Genomic DNA, 24,536 nt, shown 5'->3' on the forward strand with positions numbered 1-24,536 from the left:
AAATTAACCGAAAACTTGTAGAGAACCCTAGATGTTATCCTGGTTACCGAAAAAGCTGTGGCTGTGCGGATGCGGGTTCAAGCGAAGATTTCAGCCTCTCTCTAATGTAACCTGAAGTCCACTCAAAGCGCACCGCAGGAAAGCCAGCTTTTTAATGATGATGATTGTGGGTGAAGCGAAGAAAAATTAAAACGCTTCCCGCGGTCGCAATTGAACCCGGGTACTTCGCCTTATGAAGCCGACGTACGTCTATCCACTTGCGCCGTTCCGGCATGGTCGAAGCAGTTTGGATTTGGAGAGGAGTGCACGGGCGTAAAAAATGCATCCCTCCGCGGCCTAACGACGGTGATTGTCGCGCGCTAGGGAAAGCCATGGAATGTTCGTATCAGTAAAGCACCAGAGAGGACGATCGCAGCGGAGTAAATCGTCCCGATAAGGAACAGGTGCTCGATTCACGGTTGGTTCGTTTGGTGTTGGAAAGCTTCGCGTTCCATTATCGTTGTCGTTTCCACGAAGGGGTAGCTGATTTTTTGTTTGGGTGTTTTAAAGAGTAGCTTTAGTGGTCTCACTGATGCCGCTGTACACCATTGCGCTTTGCAGAACATGAAACTTTCTCTGACGATGAGGATGAATGATCGTAGGTGAAGTGAAACGCCAAAACGCTTCCAGTGGCCGGAATCCATGCTGGGTCCCTCGCGTTATGAAGTCGACGTCAACCCGATTGCCCGATTTCGACATGGTCTGAGGGAACGCCAAGCAGCGGGTACCGATTTGCGCCGTACACCCCAAACGCAAACGTTAGGCCTACGGACTGCACACCCTAGAGTTGCTGTGGGTACTCTACAAAAGTGGTGCGTACCTCCAGAGCAGCACATACTCGCAGTGTGCGATTGGCCAACCGAAGAACCCATCACGAGAAAGCTTCCCGTTTAAACATCGTCCTCGTTAGACGGAGGGGTGCACGGTTTTTTAGGCATAAGTCTACCGCTACGGTTGGTCATTTCTCTGAGTGTTTATCCCAACAGAAAGGCCTGCTTAATAGAGCGTTCGAAACTACTTCCTACTTTTCATTCTCCCACCCTTCTGGAAAGTGCCTGGTAAACGCCAGAGTTTTGCCCAGCGGTGAATAATTGGAAGTGGTCCGGATTATTCCCCAGATTTCGAAAGTGGTGCGCCTGCGAGGAATTGCTTTTTAAAACCTATGATTAGGTGCTCCCCTAGGTGGTGCAAATAATTAATACTGACGTGATTTTACTGCTGAAGTCCTTCAATCTGATCTATCCACGTGGCCATACGACGAATTAAGAACTAAACAATCAACCTGAAACAACTTCAGTTCGTATTAGGACCTCATTTAGCGGCTTAATGTTGGGACCAACTACTGCCACGAGGAAAACTCTTTCTGTTAATTGTAGCTTTGAAACAAACAACGAGAACAGTGATAGCGCTTTCGTGTCTCGTCTTATACAGGTTAGTCACCTGATAACCTCGTCATACCTCCGGCATTTTAAGTTACATTCGCGCCATTTCTCCCAAAGACTAACATTTATTCTTGGCTCTGCTTAGCCGCAACTCACCTCAGGCACAAATATCCGAGTCCTTGAATAACAAAGGGCGATGCGCGAATAGACGTAAACGTCGTATCTACGATCTGATATTGGGCACAAGGAAATGCCATGCGCGCACAGCTTATAACGCCCCATGGTTGACAACACATTTTTCCTTTCTTTCACAGCCAAGCTGTTAGGGCTGCCCCAGCCATATTATTTGGCGTGCTTCGCTGGCGCGGACAAAAAAGAAAAAAAAGGAACTCTACGTGAGGTGAGGTAGTCTCGTGAGAATACTTGTCAATGCTTGAACTTGGGCTACTTTGTTGGAGCAATGAAACATGGTAAGACAGCGCGGCTAGAGGCAGGACACAAAGTAAACACGACATAAGACTAGCGCTGGATTCCCTAACCTTTCAACAAATACCGGCAAACCTACTTGCCAAATGCAAGTCCAATGCAGAGCTAGTATCACATCCTTCTTTCTTTGCGCCCTGTCTCTATAGCCGTGCTGTTTTACCATGTTTGATTGGTCTCGTAACATTCTGTCGCAAAATCGTATTCTCGGTCTTGTGATTGGCATGTTTTGCTCACTTCATCACAATTAGGGATCTTTAGGGCCTGCTGCAGGAGGGAGATTAGATGTGTTCTTGCAAAGCGCACTTCAAAAATTCTATAAGATTACTTCTTCATTATTTATTCCCATTGTGTTTGCGGACGATGGGGTGGGAGGAGCTAAAGTACTTTTAAAGCTACTAGGGTCTCCAGTGGCCCTTGTTTTCTAGAGACGCAATGCCATGCCAGGTAGTTGTTAGCGCCACACTGTTATGCCGATGTTGACAAAGCTTACGCACGCTTGCCTAATTGAGTACATTACAAAGGAACGTGTTATAAACTTCTTCCCGCACTCGCGTTCTTCTTTGTGCGCAATGTAAGACATGTCAAGGTAATTTTCGAAAATGACTTTTTTTTTTCAGAGCACGCAACGGAAGCTGCAGTGTGTTAACAACTCGACTTCCTCAAACGTCCTCTAGATTCAAAAAAAAAACTTGATTAGCCACGTTTTTAGTTGGCAATTCATTTTACCTCAGATTACCTCAGTGAACGCCAACAGACTGTAATAATGAACAACGTTTCATCTTCATCGCAGTATCTCAAAGCAGGGGTCCCGCAGGGATCAGTGCTCGGGCCTTTGCTATTCTCATTATACGTCAATGATTTACCATCAGCGCTTCACACTGCTGAAGTACTGATGTATGCTGACGACACCTGTATAGTAATTACTGCCGACACCCTTAATGAACTTGAAACCATGGCAAACAAAGAATTGGACTCAGTGTTTAAGTGGATGATAACTAATAGGTTGACTATTAATACCAAGAAAACCAAGTTCATCACCTTTCACTCCCGAAAAATACCTGTTGCCGCCAATTGTATTAATATGTATATAAATAACCAAAAGCTAGAACAAGCTGTATCATTTAAATATCTTGGAGTTACTCTTGATAATCATTTACACTGGCAGGATCACATTCATATCATCTGTCAGAAACTCGCTTCAGGTTGCCACGCCCTGCTACAGGCTCGAGATTATTTTGACCAAAATATACTGCGTACGTTGTACTTCGCCTTTATCCAGAGCCATATTTCTTATTGTATTGAATCTTGGGGAAGAACGTACAAAACATATTTGGATCCCATAACTTCAGAAACGTTCACTGAAAATTATAAACCATTCCGATTATTACGAATCCTGCAGACCACTCTTCCGAAAAATGAATGTTCTGCCTTTCGACCGCTTGTTGTGTTTGAAAATATCTATCTGTGTGCACAATGTTTTAAGGTACAATCGGCCCTTTGATATGTCTATTTTTCATCACCCGTTGCGTAACACCAGAAGTCTCTCGCTGGAGAACTTGAACCTTGCGCCAGTTTTCAATGTGTATGGAGAGCGGCTACTGCAGTTTAGCGGCGTTAAGACATGGAATGATGTACCGTACTTTGTCAAGCAGTCTCCCAATTTTTCTCGAACCCTGAAAAAACATTTATTAGATCAAGACTAAGGACTGTTTGAATGTCATTGTGTGTTTCTCTGCAATTTCATATATAAGTGTGTTAATGCCTAAGCAACATGTTGTGAATTTGTGAACGTGTTGGCATTGCTCCATACGTATTCCCAAGCATGTGTACCACGTATAATGCTGTACTATCTTAAGTTATATATTAATAATATTTCAATATTCAGCATTATTTTTGTGTTAAAAACCCAGCTCTATGTATTTACTTCGTTCGGACCCGAGACTAGCCTTTGGCTATGGGTCCGCGCAGTGTTATGCAAATGTTGTCGTTACTTTTTGCTGAATAAAAGTGAATTGAATTGAATTGAATATTAAGCTTGCTCCGAGTTTGGATTTCGCATTTTTGTATTTAAAGGAGCCATGAAGGCAAAATAAAAAAAATCAGTTTAAAAAATAACCAGCCCTTGGCAATTCACCCAGGTCCATTCCAGCCGCAAGAGGGTTAAAAAAAACGAAAAAAAAAAAACAAATATTGCACAGATTTCAAATTTTCCGCTGCAGCGACGCAATGGGGGCAAGGGTGACGTAATATGGGCCGGCACTAAAAGCATAGTTCTCAGCATGTTAACTGTACGTTAGCTTTCAAGTGACACGATCGAACGGAAGTAGATGCCCCCCCCCCCAACCGCCTAATCGCGTTTCTTGAGTTAGGTCAGCGGCCGCCAAAAGCACCAAGGAGATTCCATGATGTCATAGAGAAATCACCGCCAAATGGACTGGGAAGCCGCCACAGCTTTCTTCGCTTTCTTTTCTTTGATATCTAGCATAGCCGGCAGTTTTCCATAAAATTGATATCATCGTTATCATGACCAAGGAGTCGTTAACGAACGAAGCGTGTACTTCGTCTTCGTCGCCACTTTCTCTTTTGTATTTTCTCAAGTACACTCAGGCTGCTAAAGTAAAAAAAAAAAGACCCGGAAACTTAGGAGAAGAAGAAAGCAAGGAGACAGGAAGAAGGCAGGAATGTTAAGCAGGCGAAAGCCCAGTTAAGAATCCTGCAAGCGGGGAAGCGGAGAGGCGACACAAAAAGAGAAAACAGGAAGAGGAAACTCAAAAAGAAGTGGAGAGGATAAGCGCAGCATTTAGTCGTGGGATATAAAGCGCACTGAGCACCACTACGGAAACCTAACATTACCTACAGTCTCACGGCCATTACTAGTCTCTATCGAGCAATTGTTACCGCGCCGCGGAAAAGAGAAAATAGCACGCCTAGCCCATTTATATTGGCTGGGTTACAAAGGCATTGGATCAGAGAAAAAGCAAAAAAGCAAAAAAAAAAAAAGGAGCAGGAGTCAAGTTAGAAAAGGGTGTCCAAATGTTACTATATTTGGCAGAAAAATTATGGCGCGTTAAGGAAAGAGTATAGCTTGTTGTGCGATTCCAGGAACCTGACGTAGTGCCTCACAACGACACACGAGAAAATTCCTCGGAGCAAATAAATCTGCTTACGGGCTTTGAAGGCGAAAGCATGGCGACACTTATTAAGAACTTCTTTAGGGCTACATCGTATGTGGGTCTTTATTCGCGGTTACGTTTTTTTATTCTTTTGTCGCAAAGTGCTTCGACCTGCTTTTTTTAATGCGGAGTATTCTTTTGCTGTTTTTGAGCAGCTGTACCTTTCTGTTTTTTGAGCAGCTGTACAAAGTCTACATAAATACCTCCTCGCTCGAAAGCAATTCTCTGCACAGTTGTCCCACGCTGCCATCATATAGACAAACGTTAGACATGATGGTCTGACCCAAACTGTTGAAATATCTATGCACTGTGTTAGCACACAAATATGGTGTTGAAAGCACCGGTATTACGGCAATAAATTCTGTAGATCTCCTTACTTATTCCTCTCCACCCACTCCAAGAGCTCAGATTTTCTCATACCTTTTTCTGACCTGCCTTTACGAACTCGCTTTATATTTATATCATTCGCCTTGTTAGCTTCATCCTGCTTCCAGGCAATGTGTAGGTAGTACTTATATAGCACGTTAGAAAGCGCAGGCAAAACGTCCCTTGCCAGTTAAACCCAGCTGATTGATAAGCTATAACGGTAATTCTAGCGGTATCTGCCGCCGTGGCTCAGTGACTAAGGTGTTGTGCTACTAAGCCCAAGGACGCTGTTTTGATCCCGGCCGCGGTGGATGCTTTTTGTTAATCAGCCGAAAAGCGAAAATGCCAGTTTGTTGAAATTTCGAAGCACTTTAAAGATCCCCAGCTGGTCAAAATTATTCCGGAACCCTCCACTCCGTATTAATTAGTCTTCATAGTCCTGGTGTAGCTTCGGCACGTTAAACACCACAATCTTCGATATTTCCACCGGTCCTGCTGCTGTGTTTTATGTACATGCTTCTCCGGCTCTTTCTACTCCAAAGTTCTACAGAAACGTTTTACCTGTGCGTCTGTTCATTGGTAATTCTGTATGAGGTGAATAAACCCCAGTCGTTTATCCCAGAATACTGGTGTGACCCCTTGCAAGTGCATTAAGTCACCGTTTCCGATGAATAAATTAGGGTCATCATCCTAGCTGTTTTCAAGTCTGAATTTCCTTATTTGATGTTCCGAATGCCTTCACATTATTTCTGGGGGTTTTGTTGCAATTTTATCATTTTATCCTTTACCTTCGTTTTTTCCCCTCACATTAAATTTTCGCTTGTATGAGCTTTCAAGCTTCCAGTTTCTTTTGCCGGTAACGGTTCCCCTTAATCTGCCCGTCTCCTTCCAACTGTCCAAGTTTATTTTAGCTTCACTGTGCGTTTTAGGTGCCTCTTGTATAGCCACTAATTGTTGCCCTTGTCTCGACGTCGTCTTCACCAACAGGTTTCTTTCCGTATTTGATCCTTTGACGATCCCTGCTCCATTTGTGGATATCAAACAAAGACGTGCGTCGTGTACTGATCAAAAGCACAAGCCTATCTTGTTATCTTGGTTGCTCTATTTTAATGGGTAGCATTCTTCGCCAACTAGCCCACAGCCAGGGCCATGTAGCGTCCAGCATTCCCACAAAGATACAGAATTGGCGGAGGGAACATCTTTATTCGTTATAGCAGCGTAGATGGAAATAAGCGCTCTAACAGAATTTTGAAAAACCAAGAAGAAAAATTCAAGAAATATTATTTTCACATAAAAGATCTGACAAAATAAAAATATGTATCTTATAAATCTCGCCCCAAAACCGAAGGCTAAGCGAAGACTCCGCAAAAGAATGTTAAAAAAATATCGAAATTCGGCAAACCGCTTCCACAAAAATGTAAATTCAGCATTTCCACAAAAATGCACATTTGTCAAAAGTAACACCTTTAGTCGTTAAAATAGCCTAAATGGAGATAATTAGTAGAACAGAGTTTTGAATGACCCGAAAAAAAGAAAAAAAGAAATAATATTTTCACAATAATGCTCGTATCAAAAATGCATCTTATTCATCTCTGAAAAACGAAAACTAAACGCAGAAGCCCGCGAGTGAATGACCGTAATGCGAATAAAATTCCAGAAATGGGCAAACCGTGTAACCGTGTAACGCCCTTCATTTCCACAAAAATGCATATCTTGCGAAAGCAACACATTTAATCATTATAATTGCGTAAATGGAGATCATTGGTAGAATATAAATTGAAAAAAAACAAAAGGTAAGAAAAATGTAAAAAAACAAAAATTTCACAAGACTGGTCGGACGAAATCAAAAATACCCATCTGATACACATCCTCCAAAAAAAAAAAAACGATTGCTAAACCAAAAAAGTGCGAAGAATAACGTTAGAAATACGAAAAAAAAAAAATAGAGCGAAAGCGGACCAACCCTGCACTATTGTTCAATCTTCGGAAAAATCAGCAGCGAAGTGAAGTCACTTTCTTGCACTAATGGTACAAATTTACATCATTTACAGAAAGAAACAAAAAAAACTTAAAAAAAAAACAATCTAACGTCTTTTGCTACTCATAGCTATATTTGCCTCTAAAGAACCTACACTACAGACAACCGGCATAAGAATGCTACGGATTAGTGGACGATTCTCTAAATTTTTGCTGATTTTTTTCAGAAAGTATTGGGTTTATTGGACAATCTACGAAGCGAAAACAAATCCTTCCTTGCCTTAAAGCTTTTTCAGACGACCAATACATGAACTCTCGTTCCTGTGGGTAAATGGGCGACACACATTGAGATTTCTTTTCTACTGCGTCTGGGTGAGCGTGCGTGTGTACTGCAGTACGGCTATTTTGTGTAATTTATACATAAATGTACAGCCTCCCAAATTTTTAATATAGCGGGAGCGACGACCGATCGGTCTGTCAGCGCCTTATCACAGTGTTCACCGGCAAAATAGACGAGGGTACGCGCACGCGCATGGGACTATCAGTTGTGGGAGCGTCGTCTGCTTCGCTGTTCTTCTAAAGGCAATACACCCCCTGTTTTTTTTATATATATATATTGCAAGGCCGTTTCGCTATAGCCACAGGTAGCTAAGCAGCGTGGGGCACAAAGTCATTCAGATGCAGGGGAGGGGGTGTGGCACTCTCAAAGAAACAGCGTAGCAGACGACACCCACACAGCAGATAGCCCAACGCGCGTGCGCGTACTCTCGCCTATTTCGCTGCTGAACACCGTGATAAGGCGCTGACGTGCCGGTCGGTCGTCGCTCCCGCTATATTATTAAAGGTTTGGGAGGCTGTACGTACGTTTACTGCTTTTCATTCCGGTGTTGTAATAAATGTTAGAAAATGTGATTACGTACTGAATATGGGTGCATATGGTGTGTACTTTCCATATCCCATTGTTCACTGAATGTACAGGTGCCGTAAAAGGTAATTGGAACACGGTCTTGCAAATTTATAGGAATTTCGTTCTTCCGTAAACTTCCTGAATGCATTGGTGTGCGTTTAAAGGAGTCCTCCCTAACAGAAAAAGCTTCGTGTAAACCGGCAATGGCTCTCATAAAGGCTGTGAGGCTATTTGGTAATATTCACAAATACTTGTTCGAATTGCTTAAAGCGGTACCTGTATATAGGGTCGTTCATTGGTTATCCTTCAACGTATTTTTACCTAATAGTTTTTAAGGCTTCCAGCGCATATACTCCAGTGCCAGGGGTTTCGGCTGGAGCTTAAGCTCTCTCTACATTTCTCTCTCTCTCTCTCTCTCTCTCTCTCTCTTATATACTTAACACATCCGTTCCTTGGATTTCCTTTTCCCCTCCAGCTGTTTTTATACGTTGCTTTACTTCTTTATACTAGCATGCAACCTATTTGTTACACATAATTTCGTACTCTTCGACGGAGTTCAGGGCTCTGTCTCCCTCGGGGTTCTTGACGCAGCCTCCCTCTAACCATAGCTTAGTTTATGGTATTCTACTGGGTTGCTCTGTGTCTCTGTGGTTGCTCAATACAGGCGGCATAAGATGCTACTCATTGGTAGATAATTCTCTGAATTTCTGCAAAATTTTCGCTGTCCTGTGTTCGTTTTGGTAATAGTATTCAGCCTACACTTGCAACCAAATTGTCCACCGCCTGTCACACGCATCGACGGTAGTTTTTATCGCCAAGTTATTCACTTGTTAAAATTTGCGAAGTTTAGCGCGCCGAAGCTATACCTGGGATATGATGCGCACAGCAGCGGATCTCTAACGAGCGCAGAAATATCGCCGCACGAGCTTCGTGTTCTTCTCCTCCAGCAGAAAATACTGCGGGCACTTCCACTAGGTGAAAGTGAATGACCAGCGGAGCATTTGGCCCACGACATAGATGTGACAACAGTATTTAAGCGAATTGCAGTAGCAAAATTTAATTTATCTCGAGCGTGAACAGTGGTCATCTCTAAGAAAGGGTACTGCGTCTTAACATGATTCGTATATGCAACCGTAGCCCTTCATTTTTCCGCAGTTGAAGTGGTTGGGCCCTGTTTGTCGAGCAAAATATCGGTTTCCGGGCTAGACAACGCACTGAAAGCGAACACAATTTCAAGGCAAGGCAAACCACAGGCCCATCTCGGCGTAGTACCACTGTAGAACCGAACGCACAGTGAAGTTTAATGCAGCCTGCATCTTCTTGTACTATTTTCTGAGGGCAAGCGCCCTTATGCTTTCCCCCTGTCCCCTTCTTCGCACCCCTCCCCTCGTAATGCACTAGCGATTGGACGCTTTCACTGTGGAAGCGCAAGAAGCGCTGGCTTGACTGCGCCAGAGCTTGCCCTTAATTTTTCCTCGAACCGCTTCTCCGCACCCCTCCCTCTGTAAGGAACCAGCCATTAACCCGCCGCGGTGGCTCAGTGGCTAAGGCGTTGCGCTGCTGAGCACGAGGTCGCGGGTTCGATTCCCGGCCGCGGCGGCCGCTTTTCTGATGGAGGCGAAAAGCAAAAACGCCCGTGTGTACGAGATTTCGCCGCACGTTAAAGATCCCCAGGTGGTCAAAATTAATCCGGAGCCCTCCACTACGGCGCGCCTCATCGCCTGCGTTGCGTCGGTGCGTTAAACCCTATAATCAATCAATCAGAACCAGCCATAAGACGCTTTCACTGTGGAAGCCGTCGGCGCCGCAAATTGCTTCCGTTGGTGGCGCTTCTATCAAGGCCGCGAAAACGCACGAGGCCCATGCTTGACCTTGAGAGCACGAGGCGCTCAAGGTCAAGCTTTGTAAATATAGTTTAAGCTTGGCTTATAACAGTCGTGGGGCTCGGGTTTGAATGCTCTGCGAAATGAAAGGGTTTCGTTTTGGTCGATCGATGGCTTTGCGTTTTCATTTTGGTCTTAGTGTTGTGATTTTGGCAGGAGTGCTTTCATTTTGCGACCATTCCGTTCCGATTTTAGTCGTTTTCATTTTCGCTGAGCTTAAGCTTGGCGTGCACCCTTGTTTCCGAGGGAAGGGGTACATTAATTTTTTTAATGAGAAACATTAGGTAAATGACAAATTTGGGGGTGAATGATGTTTAACGCGATATCTATAAACGCGTTATTGCCCCTATCGTACCGCCTTCGGAATAATGCAGGTCGATACAAGCACGCGAAAACTTGCTTAAGTGAAGAGATTTGTTTTGCGAAACAAATCGACCAAAATGGACAGACGGCTTTGCGGACAATTTTTTTCCGTAGCAGACACAGCGCCAGTACACTAACTTTATTTCATAGAAAAAAGGGACGCGTTGCATGGTTTTACGGGAAAGTTTCTTCACGTTAACCGCCCGACCATTTGTTCCGGGACCATTGTTTCCGGCACCCCTATCGTCCCAAACAGCGTGAACCGGCCAACCGCACTAAAATTTCACCTCGGCCAGATTTACTTCGAACGTACAGTACGTACCACCAATCCAACTGGGACATGTCTGGTAGCCTCGTTAAATGCGTTGTTAATCATTTATGAACGTTTAAAATAGCTGCATCGCAGGTGACGCTGCACCTGCCGGCGCTACGCGCAAACAGCCATGAAGCGGAAGTGAGATTACGGCCTGCCGGACGCTTTTTCCTTCGGTCAGCCAGGAGAACCGGTAGAGCTCCGCTGGGCGCCCGTCTCCCGCTAACCATGGTTAGCGACGTAACCGCAGTTTCGCCTGTCGTGTAACGCAGCAAACTGCGGTTTTGTCTAACCGCGGTTCGCTTAACCATGGTTAACTGTGCTCGTGTAACTAGGGCATTAAGAAGGGACAAATGGGCTCCATACCCATACAGCAGGCTCTGCAGTGACCACTTTACTGGCAACTGTTTTGACAGAACGGGCGCACGAACTCGGCTACAGCCTGACGCCGTGCCCACGTTGTTTTCTTTCTAGCATAAATCCCTAGCATAATATTCTAGCATAAATCCCGTTCGAGCTTCGTCGTCTCCTATAAAACCAAGAGCCAAGTGACACTTCGTTCTCCTTCGCAATTAAATTCTGCTTCATATTAACGTCGCATGTTTCGGAATAGCATAAGTTGCGATCTGAACGCGATGTGTATAGGCAAAATGCAATAAAGTGAGAACAAAATGCCAAAATGCGCCAAAGGGGACGCTTATCAGCGGTTGAGAAGCGTAGCAGACGCGCGACTTCCGGGACGAGCCGTTGAACTTCCGGTGACCGTGCGTGCGCCCGGACGCGACAGCGGCGAAGCGCCATCCAGCAACTAAGTGGAGATCAGTGGGTTCTCCACATGCGTGGCTGGCCTGAGGAGGAAGCCCCCCCCCCCCCCCCCTTGGCTGGAACGTCACAGGCGCGTCATTGCTGTTTACGCGATCCGCCGGCAGGTGCAGCGTGTTCTGCGGCGGAGGTCTTTTAAACGCTTCTGACTGATTAACGAGGCGTTTTACGGGGCTACCACTTGTGTCCCAGCTGATTTTGGCGTACTTACTACTGTAGCGACCGAGACCGACAACAACACTTCGGAGCCTTCATGTGCTGCTTCGCAAGTGTATTTCGCGCGGCTCGTGGAATCGTCCCCAAAGCGCCCAGCAACCATTTCCACCGGGTCGGAGAGCTCCCGGGAAGCCAAGCAAGCGTCTTTCCTCGAAGCACCGGTCGAACGCTGAGAAAACACCAAGAATACTGCAAAGCAGTAAAACAACGAAAAGGAATGCGCCCTTCTGGAGAGCCTGGCAGTCAAGGTCGGCACCCCTCTCCTGCGTCCTTCGCCGTGACCGGAACGTGGGCCCACTTTTGCAGACCCCGGAGAACCCCGGACCGACAGCCTGGAGACACGGAGCCTGCGCTGTGATTGGTTCGTGTGTCCCCAGTGAAAGGCTCCGGAGGGCCCAATGACAGGGGCCCTGGTAACACGGTGCCCGTGCTGTGATTGGTTCGTGCGGTTAGAGCCAGAGACCCCGTACAAGGACCTGAAACTCTATTTAAGGCCATGCAGGCCCTTTGTTTGGCACTCGACCCTGTATCCTGACCATGTAACCCTACTTGTATATAAACCTTCCTGCTTCTCCTTGTCGCCCTGGCCCCTCAATCCTGGTCCGATGCGGTGAGCCCCCGAGACCCCGGCTACGACACTACCCATTACAAATAAATTTGGTCGAGGTAAAATTTGAGTGCAGTTGGCCCTTAATCCCTACCTTAAATGAGCACTGACACCAATTTTCGGCGTTAATATTATTGCACAGTTCGCTTCCTTCACTCAACAGAATTCCCTGGCTGAAATATGAGTGGCCTGCGACGCGAAAAACATAATTCAAATGGATCTCATTTATCGCGCCGACGGAGCAGTGCGCAGAGCGGCACTCAGCAAATGGACATCAGCGTGACATCACTCCAGGAGAGGAAAAAGAAGTGACGTGACAGCGCTCGTCAAAAACTCGTGACGTCACTTCACACACGCGGCCCCACGAGCGGCGAGCGGACGCAACACCCTCTCAAGCGGGCGACGGTGACGTCCGCACAAAGCGGTGAGGTCAAACCGGGACTCTGTCATATGCGCCGTTCGGGATGAAAGCGCGGGAATTTGAAACAAACGATTTTCAGGCCGTTCAATGTAATTAACTATCGCGCGCTGAAGTATTTGAAGTGCTGTTTCAGGTTCGCCAGACCATTAAGCATCGATAAAAGCAATAAAAGTGTAACATGAAATTTTCGTGTCAGTGCTCCTTTAATTCACTCGAAACCACCGAAACTAATTCACCGCCCTAATTTACCCTAATCTAGCTTACTGATCTTTATTATTAACAGGTAATACGTATTACACCTTCATTAATTCAATCCCCCTTAATTCACTTTAATTCCCCTCCCTGATCACTGCAATCAATTGCTAATCAAGCAATAATGATATTTTAAACAAGGATGGTATGCTTTGTTTCGCTTCTGGCCTTCCTTTGTTCACTTGGGTTATCATTCTTAAAAAAAGGTGGTTGCATTTACTAACAGAACCCTAACCAGTGACCGGTCACACCACCCAGTAGATACTCAGAAACTGGAGGTAATATACGTAAGACTAGTGAGTATTTTAAATGAAGCAGGTAGTGCGCACCCCTACCTTCTGCAGGAATGCCCTAGCGAATAACACTGTCCCTAACTAAAGGACTTTACTAACTGGTCACGCAGAACCTAGTAAAGCGCGGGAGCTTAATCTAGTTTGTACGCACTCTAAACTATTTGCACACTTTTAGGCAGAAAAGGGTGTAAAAATCTGGTCCCATCGAGCACACCTTTCAAATGTGTTTCACCAAAACAAGAGTGTAAGGAAGAAAAATGGGGTTGCTTGTGAACACCCTAAAGTAAAGGTGCGGGCAGCGCAGCTTCGCGTGAAAATGTGGATCGGCTGGTCGCGCAACACAACACAGACATATTCAGCACGCACATATCACACTCAGACCACAAATAAATTGAGGAAGAAAATAAACGGGATGCACGGCGAGAACGAGTATAACTTTACATATACATCTGCTCTTTCTGTTTTTATAGCCAGCAGCACCAATACCTTCGATAAAGTCGGTGGGCTTGTCGCAAAAATCAAATATTTTAGCGATAATTTTAGAACTAAGCATTTTAATGGGAGCATATACAAGACAGCATGTGGATTTGCAAAAACATTTTAATCGTGAGGTGGAGTGGGAAAAGTGGTTTAATTATTTTGTTCAATAAGTAATCGAATTTTGTTAGTATGAATGCGTGTTAGTGTCAGAGAAGCAGCAGTTACTAAGGGCGAGGTCTAGAGTAATAACGACAGCATTTAGGGTCCATACATAGTGGTAGTACCCACGTACCGTTCTGCTAGGTAGTAAATTTCGCGAGGAGTTAGTAAATACAACCCTTCACTACATTTTTACTAGCCTTCTAATTAAGAGTGTCTAACATTCGTGTTGACGCGGAGTCATTCGAGGTGCACCTTCCAATGAGACAGGCAAGGCTTTCGCTCTAATGAACTCGCAGTGGTCACATCCCAGATACATTTGATATCAAATGACTAACTATTTACCGAAAAGCTTGTAGGCAATCGATTATTTATTGTTATATACTGAGTAACTCTGGAATGATTCTCGTTTATTTTCATTCCTTCATCCCTTGTTATTTGAGCTATCCGTGTTCTCTTGCCCTATGCAGTGATCTATGCAGAAATGCCACACGGCCATATACCTACCTGTCGTATTTTGTTTTGTGGGGAACTACCACAACGTTCTACCCTTCGAGTGTCTAAAGCACGAGAGGTGCACTAATATTCCGATCCATCCGATTCCCCACGTAAGCATTCATGCCACCAATATCAACTCGCCTAATTTTTGGAAGCCCAATATATCGCTTAAGACAAAGGCTGCGAGATCTTTTCTCGCCTTCTAACATAATTATAGACATAAGTCTATAAGTCGCCTTCTAACATAAGTAGCCCACCCCTACACTACATAGTCATCCGTATGAGGTGACTAGTTTTATTGCCTGTGGCTGTCCTGAGTCAACTATCTAAGAAATCGCCCCAGGTGGGCTTCACCACAGCGCCCCAAAACGACCAAGCTGCATAAAGACCAACTGCGTGGCACTTGCGCTGTTGCCCCAATGCAGATTCCATTTTTTTTACTCTAATCGCATTCTCGGCCTCGTCATTCACCAAATTCTTGCAATTTGTCGCTCTGATTGGTCGTTTTACCGGGTTGTGAAGCCCTCTTGGAGCGACTTTTTTTAGGGCAGCGCCTTAAAATACATTTTACAATAACAAACTGATTAATTTGATTGACTGTAGCGTTTAACGCGCCGACACAACGCAGGCGATGAGGCGCGCCATAGCGGAGGGCTCTGTATTGCTTTTGACCCCTTGGGGATCTTTAAACTGCGCCGAAATGTCGTACACACGGGCGTTTTTGCTTTTCGCCTCCATCAGAAAAGCGGCCGCTGCGGCCGGGAATCGCACCCGCGTCCTTGTGCTCAGCAGCACAACGCGTTAGCCGCTGGGCCACCACGGTGGGTCAATAACAAATTGAACGCTATCTCTATTGTATCTTGTGATAAAAGCGACCAATTTCCCACTTCAGTGGTGCCGGCAAAATTACATTTACCCAAATATAAATTCGCCTTACAAAGGGCAATACATTTATGTTAATAAGACTGTCCGGCGTGCCTTTATGTAAGCAAGCAAAAAATATTACGAGGTAATTGAAAAAAGTGAACACGTATATATATATATATATATATATATATATATATAGACTGAAAAGATAAAAACTCACACAGAGCGCGAAAAAAATAAGGTTAGTAGAGACAGAGACAAACGAGAAAGACTTAGAAAATAAAAATAAGTTTACTGACGTTTCAGGGAGAGGACTCCCTTTCTTCAGAGTACAAAATAAGTTCGTTTCAGAGCTATATATACAGAAAATGTAGCAAGCGCGAGGGCAAGGTAAGAGGAGGGAGAGTTTGTACAAATGGATTCATGGTTGGTGGGTAGCAAAAGAATGAAGGGAGAGCGGGAAAATTAATTACAACAAGGATAATAAGAACACACAGTCACGCGGTACGAACTTGGAAAAAAAGAGAGAGAGAAGAACCAAACACAGAGAAAAAATAATACATAATTAAAAAATAAAAATAATAATAAATAACAAGGTAATTTTCCTCCCCCGTGGCAACGGGGGTGAAAGAGGGGTCAAAACAAGATAGGCCCATGCCCGTGTTTGACATGGGCAAAAAGATTAGTCACGCGGAAGACGTTCCAAAGAAGATATGCACACAAAGGGCGAACATCTGCCCATTCACACCCGTTCTAGGAATCCAAGTAAGGTCATTGAAACAAGAGATACGTGGCTTCTGTTGGTGGGAGGCGGGGGTCGCGCCCAAAAGCAGTAGGACAGGCAGTTTCGACAGGAAAGAGTGTACATTGGTATACAAAGAGCGAAAAAAATAATAAATAAATAAAAAAAAATAACCAGGTAATTTTCCCCTCCCTTGTGGCAACAGGGGTGAAAGAGGGGCCAAAACAAGATATGCCCATGCACGTGTTTGACATGGGCAAAAAGATTAGTCACGCGGAACAAGGAAACGAAGATATGCAAATGCACACAAAGGATGAACACCTGCCCATACACACCCGTTCTAAGAATCCTGGTAAGGTAATTGAAACGTGAGACACGTGGCTTCTGTTGGTGGGAGGCGGGGGTCGCGCCCAAAAGCAGTAGGATAGGTTGTTTCGACTCGAAATGAGTTTACATTGATAGGGGAAAAAAGACAAGGTCAAACAAGTCACTAAAAAAAAAAAAAAAACAGGCAGGTGCACGCGTATGACGCGGCAGCAAGTGGTATTCATCTGCCCGGCGCATGGTGCCAGTTCAGGGAATGCCGAGGCGGTCAGCAACGAATATTAGAAAACAACAATACAAAAAAAAAAAAAGAAACAGGACACGAAAACAATCACACACGCTCGCGTTCACAAATTAATTGCAAGGTGAGAATATCAAAGCTAAAAATGGTACTGCAGCCTTCTACCCAGAACACAATGTCCAGACTTGTTCATCGAATTTGCTTCAGTGAAGCCATTGTGCTAAAAAACGTCGTGCTAGCACGAAATTATACCCAACTACGAGAGCTCGCCAACTAATGGGAGAATATTATTGAGGGAAAGAAATGAACAGGCATAACACTAGCCTGAGAAATGCAGCCGAAATTTTAATCGGAGGAAAGACAGGTTAATTTCCCATAACTTTCATTTATGCCAAACGACGCTGATTTAAACTTATAGATAAGGTAAGACTCACGAACCTCGCGATCGTGATGCGTTTTAAAACTAGATTCAAGAATTGTGGCCTTCAGTTGTTCAAAAGAATGACCAGGAGTGTTAACATGCTTTGATAGAGGCAAAGAAGGGCAGGTTTTTGCATGGGAGCGGTGATTGTTAAACCTCAAACGAAAGGGTGTTTCAGTCTGGCCAATGTATTGTTTGCCGCAGAGGGTGCATTCCAGCAGGTATACGACGTTGGCGGAATCACAGTTAAAGTTCCCTTTTACATTAACATAATAGTTTGAAGCTGTGCTGGCGGCGCGCTGTGTGGTGGTCATTTGTGGGCATACCTTACACCGTGGTTTGTTACAGGGCATGCAACCAGTAGTCTGTGGTCGGCTGATGCTGGATTTAGTGAGAACGTCGCCCAAATTTTTGCTGCGTCTATAAACGACACGTGGTGGCTCGGGGAATATTCTCTTTAGGCGTTCACTTTGAGCGAGGATATTGTGATGTTTCCTTAGTATGGAAGCAACTTTCGGAGAAGAGGCCGAATGGGTCAAAACGAGGTTGGTTTGTTGATTGGGTTTTGGAGCTTTTTTTCGGAGAATTTCGGTGCGGTTCAACTGGTTAGCTCGTGTAATCGCGTCATCGATGACCTGCTCTGGGTATTTTTGATTTAAGAGTGCGGTTTTAAGTTCTCTGCAGTTAGAATCGAAATCCGCCTGGCTTGTGCAGATTCGCCTAAAACGGTGAGATTGGCTGTAAGGTATTGCAGTCTTGCAGTGCCTGACATGGCTGCTGTGGAAGTGCAAATACTGGCGCGTATCCGTAGGTTTCCAGTAGAGATTAGTCTGAAGTCTGCCCTGAGAAACTGTGACAGTAACATCCAGGAAATTTATGCTGTGCTTAGAGTAGGAATGAGAGAGGGAGATGGTAGGATGCGCAAGGTTAAAAGCCTCAATAAACGCAAGAAGTTCCATTTCACCGTGCTGCCAAATCATGAATATATCATCTATATACCTTTTGTAGTACAATGGCTTCAAACTTTGGGTTGCGAGGAAGTTTGTCTCTAGACATCCCATAAAGATGTTCGCATAGTTGGGCCCGATTTTGGTTCCCATTGATGTTCCGCTGACTTGCACGTAATTGACACCATCAAACTCAAAATTGTTAAGTTCAAGGATAAGGTGAAGGAAAGTTTCAAGGGTGAGAGAATCGATAGGTTTGTCACCCGCCGACCCCTCATACGCACATGATACAGCGGTGATCCCATCGGCATGCGGAATGTTAGTGTACAGCGACACGACATCTAGGGTAACAAGTAAACAGTTGTTGGGAATTTCCATCTTCATGATATCTGAGAGAAAATCATTTGTATCCTTAATGAAGGATGGAAAGCTGGGGGGAATGACGCGAATGAGAGAGTCGACATACCGCGAGAGGTTCTCGGTGACAGTACCAATGCCAGAGACAATGGGGCGACCTGGGTTGTTATTTTTATGAATCTTAGGAAGAAGGTAGAATCTACCGGCTACTGGGCTTAAAGGGATAAGAGAACGAGCAGTTGTTTCAGTTATTTCCTGATTTTGAACAAGTTCAGTGAGTTTTTCTTTTACAATTAGCTTATACTCATTAGTGGGATCGCTAGGGAGTACTTTGTAGAACGCAGTTTCTGATAGTTGTCTATGAGCCTCGTTGACATAGTCAACTTTGTCGAGGATCACGATGGCGCCTCCTTTATCGGCCGGTTTGATTACTATTTCGGGGCAACCTGCGAGTTCCTCCAAGGCTTTCTTTTCCTTGTTGGTGATGTTACAGCGGAAAGGAATTTGCTTTTGGTATGCTGCTCGTACATCGCGATGAACTGCTTTAATATACATGTCGAGGCATGTATCGCGCTGCGTGGGAGGGGTCCAGTGCTTATGGCTAGGTAATGCGGTTCGGGCTTCGTCGGTTGGAGGACGGTCATGGAAGTACTCTCTCAGTCTCATATTTCTGGCGAAGTTGTCTAAGTCCTTAAAAAGTTGAAATTCGTTGAAATTCGTTGAAAAAAGTTGAAATTCGTTGAAATTTTGTACTCTGAAGAAAGGGAGTCCTCTCCCTGAAACGTCAGTAAACTTATTTTTATTTTCTAAGTCTTTCTCGTTTGTCTCTGTCTCTACTAACCTTATATATATATATATATATATATATATATATATATATATATATATATATATATATATATATATATTGTGTGAGCGGCCCTGTCGTTGCTGGCGTCATGGTTTATCCAATTACCCGTTGTTTCTCTAATTCTGTGCAACTCTTGGAGGTTTCCCGCGCTTTGTGTTAAAAAGTTGCTGATCGGGCGGAGCAGTTACAGACACACCATGCTAGGCTAGGTCCCCCCGTTAATGAACAAAAAAAAAAATCAAAGCCCCTTTGATGTTTAAAACGCAAAGCTTTCTCACATGCAACCTGAGTCAAAGTACAAAATCAAAACTGCTTCGACCGTGTCAAAATGGCGCAGTCGGTAGACGTCGGCTTCACAAAGGGTCGAACACATGTGCGGAAAAAGCACGCGCTCCCGCGCCGAGAACCGGTTTGCCTGCCGGATGACCAGCCGCGTAGCCTAAAGTCACTAAATAAAGGCATTTAGAGTATCGGCACTCTTTTCTCTCATTGTTATGTGCCGCCAGGATTTTCATTGGTCGGTCGGCACCACGTGATATTTGTTTACATATAGGGGCAGCCATTTTTTCTGAGCGCCTCTCCTTTCTCTCTCTCTGATGCGCGTACGCTAGAGCCGCCAGTCACACTCTGCCCGTCACAACCGGCGGCGGTTTCGTTTGGAGAGATGGCAACACTGCAAGCCAGACGCCAGATCCGGATTTCCCGTCGATCACCCGTTTAAAAGGGAATGGAAACAGTATATCTATCATCTCAATGGCCCCCAGATGCTTCCGGGTGCCCAAAGTGGCGGTACTCTTAAGCGCAGCTTATTTAGGCCCAAATTTTAAAACCTTCCTTACCTTACCCCATTTCCTCACCTTACTGAAGGAGCCCTTCATGCTCCCTTACAGTGAGGCGACCTTGCAGCTCCGATTCTCATTTTTAAAGCCTCCCTCAACCTTCCTTACCAAAGGGCGCCCTTACTCCCGTCAAGGAAGACATTCGTGCACATGGGTGCGAGGGTAAGCGCAATTTGTTCTTAAAATGTGCCTTCATTAGCCGTGATAGGCATGTAATTTGTCGTGTTTTACATTTATACGGGCATATATATTTAATGTTTGCTTATTGCGCAGTTCTTGAAACAAGTTGTACCGGTCGGTTACTGCAGTTGCTTGTAAGTCAAATCTAGTCTGGCAACAGTCTCACGTTGATTTTTGTCAACATCGCATTTAGCGTCGAAACGTGCGAGCCAACGTTTTGTGCGAGCGTAGCGCCAGTGCAACCATGCCCGGGAAAGTGTATTACACAGAAGAAAAAAAAAAGAACTTCTCCAAGAACTGGTACGAAAATACAAAAACTTTGTAGAGTGCAACAAGAGCAACGCCATGTCGCTGCACGCGAAACCTAAAGTGTGGAAGCGACTTTGCGACGAATACAACAGCATGCCCAACGTGTGCCCGCGTGATGTAAAACAACTCCGCGTCATGAGCGTTTCCTCTTCGTTGCGTTTGGTAGCCGACGTACTTTGGGAACAGGCGCAAGCACACCGCCTGCGTAACTACCCAGAGCCCATTGCTGACTGTGGGCTGCGGAACGTTGACGAGGTTGCTTCTCAAAATCACGCGATTCCCAAATTGGATGCGCAAACCATACCCTCTAAACAACCGCTCACACACACACACACACACACACACGCAAAAAAAAAAAAAAAAAAAACTCACCCCGCCGGGAATTGAACCCCCAACTTCAGCGCACGGGCGCGACGCGCGAGAGCACTGCGCCACTGCCCAAGTGGTGCTTCTTTGCGAAATAGCCTGAGTAATAGATGGAGGCCCATCCTTCCGTGTCATACGTCGGTGTTTACTAGCTGGTTTACACAATTCCTGGCTGGTAAACTGAAATTTCTTAAATAGCGCTTGCACAGCAACGTTCCCCGAAGCCCCCACAATAGCTTATCGCCATCAACTCCGCTGCTTCGCGAAAGCGCTCGCAATAATGTGTGTGCACGGCTGCCCGCTGCGACTGCGATTTCCCACTGTGGGGATAGTGCTTGCTGTACTTTGGTTTTACGTTTCACATGAAAAACCTTGGCCGATGTTGATGCCTTATTACCCAAATTACCCTACGTAACTCTTCTTCTGCACGAAACTGACCTTACATTTTCTACAGGCGAGCCGATCGCACACGCATTTGCAGGTTGCAGCTCCGGGGTAGCGGCGTCGCCGAAGAGCACGGCCGAAGCCTCGAACGCCAAAATACGGATTGCATTAGCGCTAGTGTTGAGTTGTATGAGCTTCGTGGACGTTACTGAGTTTATTACACTCCAGAAACTATCAAAATAGAGCCGCATTCATTGCGGCACGAATGTTGTCGGGGAGCAGTTTTCGCTTCTCGGTCGATTCCCGACGACGCGTCCGGCGACCGGTCGGACGACCGGTCGCCGGACGCGTCGGTCAACTCGGTCAACCCGGCGCGGTCGGTCAACTCGGCAGTTGGCCGATGGTTTGGCGACTCGCCGGCGTCGCCGTCGCGTCGTCGTCGCCGTCGTGTCGGCCTAGTGGGAACGCGCCTTAACGAGGCGTGTGCCAAGTGCTGCGGAGAAGTGTGCGTCCAGTTGAAAGAGCGGGGTAAGGTCGCACCAAGGTAGCCCGCGAGCGACCTTGCAGTAAGGAGACATCAAGGGAGCGTTTCGTAAGGAAGCCTCAGTAGGGAACGTTCCAAAATTGAACTAAGGCCTCCTTGCGAGTTCTAAGGCGACCTTAGTAAGGTAAGGACGGTTTTAAAATTTGGGCCTTAGTGACGCTAGCGTAGCCCTCTCTCGGGGCATTCCAATCAGCTAGATATTTTGACGCACCGCGTTGGAAACCGGATTGCTCGGACCGACCAAGGTTCGATTCCGACCACCGGAAGCGTCTTTTTTTTCTAGAGGAGCTTCGTGTGTCTTTGTGATAACCAATTACCATCATAATCGTATTATAACACCCATTGCGTAAAGTTTGCTTTCCTGCTCAGCGCTTCCCTAGACGAACGACGCCATCCGTGAGGCATCGAAAGTGTCGCTTTAGCAATTGTTTTGGTGATTGTTTGTCTTATGTTTAGCGCACATTAAAGCAGCACTATTCCGCCGGAACAGCAGCACCGCTGCTGACCTCATTGTTAGCGCTGCGGCAACATTTATCAACGGGATTTTTACACACGCGCAGAGAGTCTTCGGTGTTACACATGTTCACGCGTGTATATTGAGAGATGCTTTGCTAAGGTAAATAAATGTGAGTGGTAGCGATCGAGGGAGGAGTGCTGTTCGATTAGGCGTGGTATTTAACGACTCGTTTCGACGGCTTTCGCCTGCAGCGCCACGCAGCCACAGTGTCCTGTGTTTCGCCTAGCAGCACGCTTTCTAGCTCGCGCGGCATTTGTTCTTTGCTATGACTTTGATTGAGAGGCTTCACATTCCGACAGAACAAAATTTCAAAGCAACGATTCGTCTTTGCTGCCAAAGAAGCGTGCCGATGGCTCGAAACACCGGTATCTTGATTTTCGAATGGCGTGCCCACACACGTACAAAAAAGAAACGCCGTCGTCGTCGCCTCCCGCGCTACTTGAAAATGCTAGTACATCTCACGGTAAACAATTCCTAACTCTGAAAAAGCGATTCATTTCTTGGAACTGTTGATTTCCACCAGACAGTAAGTGGTATTTTTTTAAAAGGGCGGAATGGAAAGACCGGCACGAAACAGTGAAAATACAAACGAAAAGGTAACACTAGGCACGTACTAGTCTAAAAGCATGGAAAAACACAACGTCATGAAAAATTCTGTATACGTAGGCACACACGCGCAAGCGTTCATCTGTCCATTGCATCGATCTTGGGCGTGCATCAAGGAATCAATGAAATGCTAGCACTCCCTCCCATGCAGACACAGCGCCTCACCTAAAAAACAAGTGCTTGAATTGTCGCGATAACAACAAATATTCAGACTTGGCTCAAGTTACAGCGCTTAGCAATAGAGCTTACAATGTGGCGAGGCCATAGTAATGGCTATGCACCACAGAAGAACGCCAGCATCAACTCAGTCGTGCAAATACCGGCTGGCCACATTTGTCATCTCACTACAATGCATCAAATACCAAACAACTACACCCGAAAGCTCAGTAAAACAAAGGTGGGCTCCCACCTTCTTTCACGACAACAACAGAGGCCCTCAGTTCCAGCAGGTACGATGGACATCCACTCCGTCGGAAACTCGACGATCAGGTGCTGTCCGGGCGTTCTGGGCACCCTCCACTTTGCTCTCCCCTCGCGCGCAGTGCATGTTTCGGGGGCGGCAAAAATTCACGTGACTCAAGTTCACGCCCTCTGCACTTGTAGGCTCCCCCCGACGTCAGCGGAAGGACAGCTGCAGGCCCTGCGGGCATTCTTGAGAACAAAGCGTGGTCCTCGGCGCCTCGTGAGCGTCCCCCTCGCCTCCTTCTCACCCACCCCTTCGGTTTGTCGCGCAGATCATAGCCATGAAAAGAAGCTTTTGTGTATCTGCTTCTGGGCTGGGGACAAACAACAATATACCGCATTCCTTGCTGCCTCCTTTCGTGTATGGACGTTAAAATAAGAAGAGGCGGCGTGCCTTGAAGAGGAGCATTCTAGACGGGGCGAGCGACGAATACGAAATTAATAAACACTTTAATGGTTGTTTACAGTAAAAGAAAACAACGGCGATTGCCACGCACCTAGTTCTCGAAACAACAAAAAAACATACCTCCGGTTCAGCAGCTCGTGTGCTTGGACGTCCACTCCTTCTAAATAACAGATGATGGTGCCTACCTTGCGGTTATCTTTTGAATGGAAGGATACGGATGGAGACAAGTAAAAATGCCACAATACCTACACTCTGCCGCTTAACTTGCGTCCTTTCTGCGAAGATTTTCTTTTCTTTTTTTCTTTTTGAGAACAGGTATTTCGTCTGCGAAGAGCGCAGCTACCGCCAGTTGAGTTATTTTAAAAATGGAGACAACGCCTCATGATTAGGGCTCTTAGAAGAGACGAGGGTGCATGATGGTGTTTTATTATAAATACCATTCTCGGCTGCTAACGAAGTAGGCCCTTGCTTCGACAGATTTCATCAGTTAAATAGCTGTGAGTATTTCAGCCTGATTTCGGCAATTTACCTGGCGAC

At 45.6% G+C, this 24,536-nt stretch overlaps 1 protein-coding gene across 1 annotated transcript in view; it reads right to left on the reverse strand.

Annotated features, from left to right (window-relative positions):
• LOC144175012 (uncharacterized) overlaps positions 1–23,793 on the reverse strand; it is a 58,600-nt gene extending 34,807 nt beyond the window's left edge. Inside the window, exon 1 of the mRNA XM_077704019.1 lies at positions 23,541–23,793. The gene's annotated coding sequence lies outside the window, so the exon portion shown is untranslated. The remainder of the gene's footprint in view (positions 1–23,540) is intronic.
• Positions 23,794–24,536: the final 743 nt, after the last annotated feature.

Source organism: Haemaphysalis longicornis, unplaced genomic scaffold (genome assembly GCF_048455015.1).
Source record: "Haemaphysalis longicornis isolate Haplotype H1 unplaced genomic scaffold, Haemaphysalis longicornis Haplotype H1 scaffold_3, whole genome shotgun sequence".
Classification (NCBI taxonomy): Eukaryota; Metazoa; Arthropoda; class Arachnida; order Ixodida; family Ixodidae; genus Haemaphysalis; species Haemaphysalis longicornis.